The sequence below is a fragment of the Staurois parvus genome, unplaced genomic scaffold (genome assembly GCF_062004578.1).
Source record: "Staurois parvus isolate SC_StPar_1 unplaced genomic scaffold, SC_StPar_1.0 ptg003750l, whole genome shotgun sequence".
In the NCBI taxonomy this organism is placed as follows: Eukaryota; Metazoa; Chordata; class Amphibia; order Anura; family Ranidae; genus Staurois; species Staurois parvus.
Window position 1 is genome coordinate 1 of NW_028321546.1, and position 8,233 is coordinate 8,233.

Genomic DNA, 8,233 nt, shown 5'->3' on the forward strand with positions numbered 1-8,233 from the left:
GCGTGGGTTTCCTCCGGGTACTCCGGTTTCTTCCTACACTCCAAAGACATGCTGGGAGGTGAATTGGTTCCTGTCTATATTGGCCCTAATATGTGTATGTATGATGTGAGTTAGGGACCTTAGATGGTACGCTCCTCGGGGGCGGGGCCTGATGTGAATGTACAATATATATGTACAGCGCGGAGTACATTGATGGCGCTATATAAGTACCTGAAATAAATAAATAATGAAAACACAAATAAATAGAAGTACACCTAAAAAACCCCCCACAATCATAAACATAAAAAAAAAACAAAGATAATAATAAACATGAACCCCCCCCATACGGCCCCCCCCCCCGGTTGAGCCTGCAGTCTATCGCTCCCTCTGCAGTCATACAGAGACCAGGTCCAGTTATGGGTGGAATCCGCTCCTGAAACCACCAGCAGGGTTTGGATTACCAGCAAACACGAATGTCTAGACAAACCCCATACAAACACAGCAGACATACAAACTCCATGTTATACATTGTAACCCTTTGGGGAGACTGTTGGAGGTTGGGATGCCAACTCATCCCTGTAAATCCCGAAGAAATATTCATTAGGCTGCTGAGGGTAATCTATTTCAGATACAGCGGGTGGGGGTGGGGGGGTGTCATTATCACCTCCCTCAGCCCCGGGACCCGTGTCATTAATACGTGTTCAGGGTGAGGGACCCGTGTCATTAATACGTGTTCAGGGTGAGGGACCCGTGTCATTAATACGTGTTCAGGGTGAGGGACCCGTGTCATTATCACCTCCCCCAGCCCCGGGACCCGTGTCATTAATACGTGTTCAGGGTGAGGGACCCGTGTCATTAATACGTGTTCAGGGTGAGGGACCCGTGTCATTATCACCTCCCCCAGCCCCGGGACCCGTGTCATTAATACGTGTTCAGGGTGAGGGACCCGTGTCATTATCACCTCCCCCAGCCCCGGGACCCGTGTCATTAATACGTGTTCAGGGTGAGGGACCCGTGTCATTAATACGTGTTCAGGGTGAGGGACCCGTGTCATTAATACGTGTTCAGGGTGAGGGACCCGTGTCATTAATACGTGTTCAGGGTGAGGGACCCGTGTCATTAATATGTGTTCAGGGTGAGGGACCCGTGTCATTAATACGTGTTCAGGGTGAGGGACCCCTGTCATTAATACGTGTTCAGGGTGAGGGACCCGTGTCATTAATACGTGTTCAGGGTGAGGGACCCGTGTCATTAATACGTGTTCAGGGTGAGGGACCCGTGTCATTAATACGTGTTCAGGGTGAGGGACCCGTGTCATTATCACCTCCCCCAGCCCCGGGACCCGTGTCATTAATACGTGTTCAGGGTGAGGGACCCGTGTCATTAATACGTGTTCAGGGTGAGGGACCCGTGTCATTAATACGTGTTCAGGGTGAGGGACCCGTGTCATTAATACGTGTTCAGGGTGAGGGACCCGTGTCATTAATATGTGTTCAGGGTGAGGGACCCGTGTCATTAATACGTGTTCAGGGTGAGGGACCCCTGTCATTAATACGTGTTCAGGGTGAGGGACCCGTGTCATTAATACGTGTTCAGGGTGAGGGACCCGTGTCATTAATACGTGTTCAGGGTGAGGGACCCGTGTCATTAATACGTGTTCAGGGTGAGGGACCCGTGTCATTAATACGTGTTCAGGGTGAGGGACCCGTGTCATTAATACGTGTTCAGGGTGAGGGACCCGTGTCATTAATACGTGTTCAGGGTGAGGGACCCGTGTCATTAATACGTGTTCAGGGTGAGGGACCCCTGTCATTAATAGGTGTTCAGGGTGAGGGACCCCTGTCATTAATACGTGTTCAGGGTGAGGGACCCGTGTCATTAATACGTGTTCAGGGTGAGGGACCCCTGTCATTAATACGTGTTCAGGGTGAGGGACCCGTGTCATTAATACGTGTTCAGGGTGAGGGACCCCTGTCATTAATAGGTGTTCAGGGTGAGGGACCCCTGTCATTAATACGTGTTCAGGGTGAGGGACCCGTGTCATTAATAGGTGTTCAGGGTGAGGGACCCGTGTCATTAATAGGTGTTCAGGGTGAGGGACCCGTGTCATTAATACGTGTTCAGGGTGAGGGACCCGTGTCATTATCACCTCCCCCAGCCCCGGGACCCGTGTCATTAATACGTGTTCAGGGTGAGGGACCCGTGTCATTAATACGTGTTCAGGGTGAGGGACCCGTGTCATTAATACGTGTTCAGGGTGAGGGACCCGTGTCATTAATACGTGTTCAGGGTGAGGGACCCGTGTCATTAATACGTGTTCAGGGTGAGGGACCCGTGTCATTAATACGTGTTCAGGGTGAGGGACCCCTGTCATTAATAGGTGTTCAGGGTGAGGGACCCCTGTCATTAATACGTGTTCAGGGTGAGGGACCCGTGTAATTAATACGTGTTCAGGGTGAGGGACCCGTCATTAATAGGTGTTCAGGGTGAGGGACCCGTCATTAATACGTGTTCAGGGTGAGGGACCCCTGTCATTAATAGGTGTTCAGGGTGAGGGACCCGTGTCATTAATAGGTGTTCAGGGTGAGGGACCCGTGTCATTAATACGTGTTCAGGGTGAGGGACCCGTGTCATTAATACGTGTTCAGGGTGAGGGACCCGTGTCATTAATAGGTGTTCAGGGTGAGGGACCCGTGTCATTAATACGTGTTCAGGGTGAGGGACCCGTGTCATTATCACCTCCCCCAGCCCCGGGACCCGTGTCATTAATACGTGTTCAGGGTGAGGGACCCGTGTCATTAATACGTGTTCAGGGTGAGGGACCCGTGTCATTAATACGTGTTCAGGGTGAGGGACCCGTGTCATTAATACGTGTTCAGGGTGAGGGACCCGTGTCATTAATACGTGTTCAGGGTGAGGGACCCGTGTCATTAATACGTGTTCAGGGTGAGGGACCCGTGTCATTAATACGTGTTCAGGGTGAGGGACCCGTGTCATTAATACGTGTTCAGGGTGAGGGACCCGTGTCATTAATACGTGTTCAGGGTGAGGGACCCGTGTCATTATCACCTCCCCCAGCCCCGGGACCCGTGTCATTAATACGTGTTCAGGGTGAGGGACCCGTGTCATTAATACGTGTTCAGGGTGAGGGACCCGTGTCATTAATACGTGTTCAGGGTGAGGGACCCGTGTCATTAATACGTGTTCAGGGTGAGGGACCCGTGTCATTAATATGTGTTCAGGGTGAGGGACCCGTGTCATTAATACGTGTTCAGGGTGAGGGACCCCTGTCATTAATACGTGTTCAGGGTGAGGGACCCGTGTCATTAATACGTGTTCAGGGTGAGGGACCCGTGTCATTAATACGTGTTCAGGGTGAGGGACCCGTGTCATTAATACGTGTTCAGGGTGAGGGACCCGTGTCATTAATACGTGTTCAGGGTGAGGGACCCCTGTCATTAATAGGTGTTCAGGGTGAGGGACCCCTGTCATTAATACGTGTTCAGGGTGAGGGACCCGTGTCATTAATACGTGTTCAGGGTGAGGGACCCCTGTCATTAATACGTGTTCAGGGTGAGGGACCCGTGTCATTAATACGTGTTCAGGGTGAGGGACCCGTGTCATTAATAGGTGTTCAGGGTGAGGGACCCGTGTCATTAATAGGTGTTCAGGGTGAGGGACCCGTCATTAATACGTGTTCAGGGTGAGGGACCCCTGTCATTAATACGTGTTCAGGGTGAGGGACCCCTGTCATTAATACGTGTTCAGGGTGAGGGACCCCTGTCATTAATAGGTGTTCAGGGTGAGGGACCCGTGTCATTAATACGTGTTCAGGGTGAGGGACCCCTGTCATTAATACGTGTTCAGGGTGAGGGACCCCTGTCATTAATAGGTGTTCAGGGTGAGGGACCCGTGTCATTAATAGGTGTTCAGGGTGAGGGACCCGTCATTAATACGTGTTCAGGGTGAGGGACCCCTGTCATTAATACGTGTTCAGGGTGAGGGACCCCTGTCATTAATACGTGTTCAGGGTGAGGGACCCCTGTCATTAATAGGTGTTCAGGGTGAGGGACCCGTGTCATTAATACGTGTTCAGGGTGAGGGACCCCTGTCATTAATACGTGTTCAGGGTGAGGGACCCCTGTCATTAATATGTGTTCAGGGTGAGGGACCCGTGTCATTAATACGTGTTCAGGGTGAGGGACCCGTGTCATTAATAGGTGTTCAGGGTGAGGGACCCGTGTCATTAATACGTGTTCAGGGTGAGGGACCCCTGTCATTAATACGTGTTCAGGGTGAGGGACCCGTGTCATTAATACGTGTTCAGGATGAGGGACCCGTGTCATTAATACGTGTTCAGGGTGAGGGACCCGTGTCATTAATACGTGTTCAGGGTGAGGGACCCGTGTCATTAATACGTGTTCAGGGTGAGGGACCCGTGTCATTAATACGTGTTCAGGGTGAGGGACCCATGTCATTAATACGTGTTCAGGGTGAGGGACCCGTGTCATTAATACGTGTTCAGGGTGAGGGACCCCTGTCATTAATAGGTGTTCAGGGTGAGGGACCCGTGTCATTAATACGTGTTCAGGGTGAGGGACCCGTGTCATTAATAGGTGTTCAGGGTGAGGGACCCGTGTCATTAATAGTTGTTCAGGGTGAGGGACCCCTGTCATTAATACGTGTTCAGGATGAGGGACCCCTGTCATTAATACGTGTTCAGGATGAGGGACCCCTGTCATTAATAGGTGTTCAGGGTGAGGGACCCGTGTCATTAATAGGTGTTCAGGGTGAGGGACCCGTCATTAATACGTGTTCAGGGTGAGGGACCCGTGTCATTAATACGTGTTCAGGGTGAGGGACCCGTGTCATTAATAGGTGTTCAGGGTGAGGGACCCCTGTCATTAATACGTGTTCAGGGTGAGGGACCCCTGTCATTAATACGTGTTCAGGGTGAGGGACCCGTGTCATTAATACATGTTCAGGGTGAGGGACCCCTGTCATTAATAGGTGTTCAGGGTGAGGGACCCGTGTCATTAATACGTGTTCAGGGTGAGGGACCCGTGTCATTAATACATGTTCAGGGTGAGGGACCCCTGTCATTAATAGGTGTTCAGGGTGAGGGACCCGTGTCATTAATACGTGTTCAGGGTGAGGGACCCGTGTCATTAATACGTGTTCAGGGTGAGGGACCCGTGTCATTAATACGTGTTCAGGGTGAGGGACCCGTGTCATTAATACGTGTTCAGGGTGAGGTGGATCCTCTGGACATGCCGCCGTTTACTAATTGGGTAAGATGTGGGTTGGTATCCTGATCCGGGTAACAATGTAACACCCCATTCCGGGTGAGCCCGGCCATCATGCACTGTGCAGGCCGGAGGGAGGAGCTCCCGATTCTTTTTTCTTGTAGAATATTTATCATCATAATTTGTAATGTAATTGTATAATAATAATCGTCCATTTCATTCATAAAGATCGATCAATCATCAATAACGATCGGCGTGTATCAAATATCCGCATAACAATGTAACATTTCTCCTGAACGATTTGTTATTATCGTACATTCGCGGCGTATTATCGTACATTCGCTGCGTATTATCGTACATTCGCGGCGTATTATCGTACATTCGCTGCGTATTATCGTACATTCGCTGCGTATTATCGTACATTCGTGGCGTATTATCGTACATTCGCGGCGTATTATCGTACATTCGCGGCGTATTATCGTACATTCGCGGCGTATTATCGTACATTCGCGGCGTATTATCGTACATTCGCGGCGTATTATCGTACATTCGCGGCGTATTATCGTACATTCGCTGCGTATTATCGTACATTCGCGGAGTATTATCATACATTCGTGGCGTATTATCGTACATTCGCTGCGTATTATCGTACATTCGTGGCGTATTATCGTACATTCGCGGCGTATTATCGTACATTTCCGGCGTATTATCGTACATTCGCGGCGTATTATCGTACATTTGCGGCGTATTATCGTACATTTGCGGCGTATTATCGTACATTTCCGGCGTATTATCGTACATTCGCGGCGTATTATCGTACATTCGTGGCGTATTATCTTACATTCGTGGCGTATTATCGTACATTCGCGGCGTATTATCGTACATTTCCGGCGTATTATCGTACATTCGCGGCGTATTATCGTACATTCGCGGCGTATTATCGTACATTCGTGGCGTATTATCGTACATTCGTGGCGTATTATCGTACATTCGCGGCGTATTATCGTACATTCGTGGCGTATTATCTTACATTCGTGGCGTATTATCGTACATTTGCGGCGTATTATCGTACATTTCCGGCGTATTATCGTACATTCGTGGCGTATTATCGTACATTCGTGGCGTATTATCGTACATTCGCGGCGTATTATCGTACATTCGCGGCGTATTATCGTACATTCGCGGCGTATTATCGTACATTCGCGGCGTATTATCGTACATTCGTGGCGTATTATCGTACATTCGTGGCGTATTATCGTACATTCGTGGCGTATTATTGTACATTCGTGGCGTATTATCGTACATTCGTGGCGTATTATCGTACATTCGTGGCGTATTATTGTACATTCGTGGCGTATTATTGTACATTCGCGGCGTACTTCTCACCGGACAGTTCAGAAATAAAAATCATATAAAAATATCACCAGCGATAACGACGTGAACTGCAGGAAAACAAACGACTTCTGACTGCACAGAGAGACTGCGGCACATTTCACATAAAGTTCCTGAACCCCCAACATGACATCCATCTGTAGAGGCAGCAAAGCATGCTGGGTATACTCACTGTGGGACCTAAGGGGTTAATCCTCTACATTGTGTAAAAAGGCTGTTTGATCCTGTCTACTCTGATTCTACCCTTCTTCTACTGTCCCCAATCCATGTGCTGATAGCATTGATCCTTGGGGGCAAGCTGCACATGCTCAGTTTGGTGTGTATTGCTAGAGAAGTTTTTTTTTCTTTGGAAAGGTGCATGTGATCAGCACTGTCCAGACAGAGAGTCAGGGGTCATGTAGCCTCATAGGACAATGAATGAAAACTCCTCCTACAAACTTTAACCAATGCTCTGCTGGACACTGATAGAAGTCACAAGACTGCTATATACTGCTGATGAGAAAAGGGATTTAGCAGTTTATATTTACTAAAATAATTGCATTTCCATGTTCTGTGTACTGTGGGAGAGCGGATATAGTGAATGCGGGGTCCGGGGAGAGCGGATATAGTGAATGCGGGGTCCGGGGAGAGCGGATATAGTGAATGCGGGGTCCGGGGAGAGCGGATATAGTGAATGCGGGGTCCGGGGAGAGGGGATATAGTGAATGCGGGGTCCGGGGAGAGGGGATATAGTGAATGCGGGGTCCGGGGAGAGCGGATATAGCGAATGGGGGGTCCGGGGAGAGCGGATATAGTGAATGCGGGGTCCGGGGAGAGCGGATATAGTGAATGCGGGGTCCGGGGAGAGCGGATACAGTGAATGCGGGGTCCGGGGAGAGCGGATATAGGGAATGCGGGGTCCGGGGAGAGCGGATATAGTGAATGCGGGGTCCGGGGAGAGCGGATATAGTGAATTGGGGGTCCGGGGAGAGCGGATATAGGGAATGCGGGGTCCGGGGAGAGCGGATATAGTGAATGCGGGTTCGGGGAGAGGGGATATAGTGAATGCGGGGTCCGGGGAGAGCGGATACAGTGAGTGCGGGGTCCGGGGAGAGCGGATACAGTGAATGCGGGGTCCGGGGAGAGCTCTGCAGCCCAGTACTCGGGTAACTGATTTGGGGCTGGTTATCTGGGACACGGGTCTGAACTCACCTGAGCTATCCTGCCAGGAAACTGCCACTGTGAACTGCCAATGACAAGCGGCTGAGGCATTCACCTAGGGTTGATGAGCAACTAGTCGCATATTAATGACACGGGTTCTGAGGCCAATTTGGTGCAGATAAGTCGCTAGTCCCCGGGTTCCAGTGAAGTCGCCCGATTTCAGAGTCGGATGGGATTCGGACTTGAGGTGCGCAGATGTCGGATATGACCGCTGTAATTGCGGACAATTGGGTGCGACTTACAAATCGCATGTTAAGTCACACCCGGGGTCTAAATGAGTTTAATTGCCCCCTTAATCAGCCCCAGAACCTGTGTAATAATATGTGTTTGGATTTAAAGGGATGGGGTGGCGACTACATTCGCCGCAGTTGTACGTTTCGCTGTGGGAGGAGCCATTGCTGTGTATGGTTGTCTGT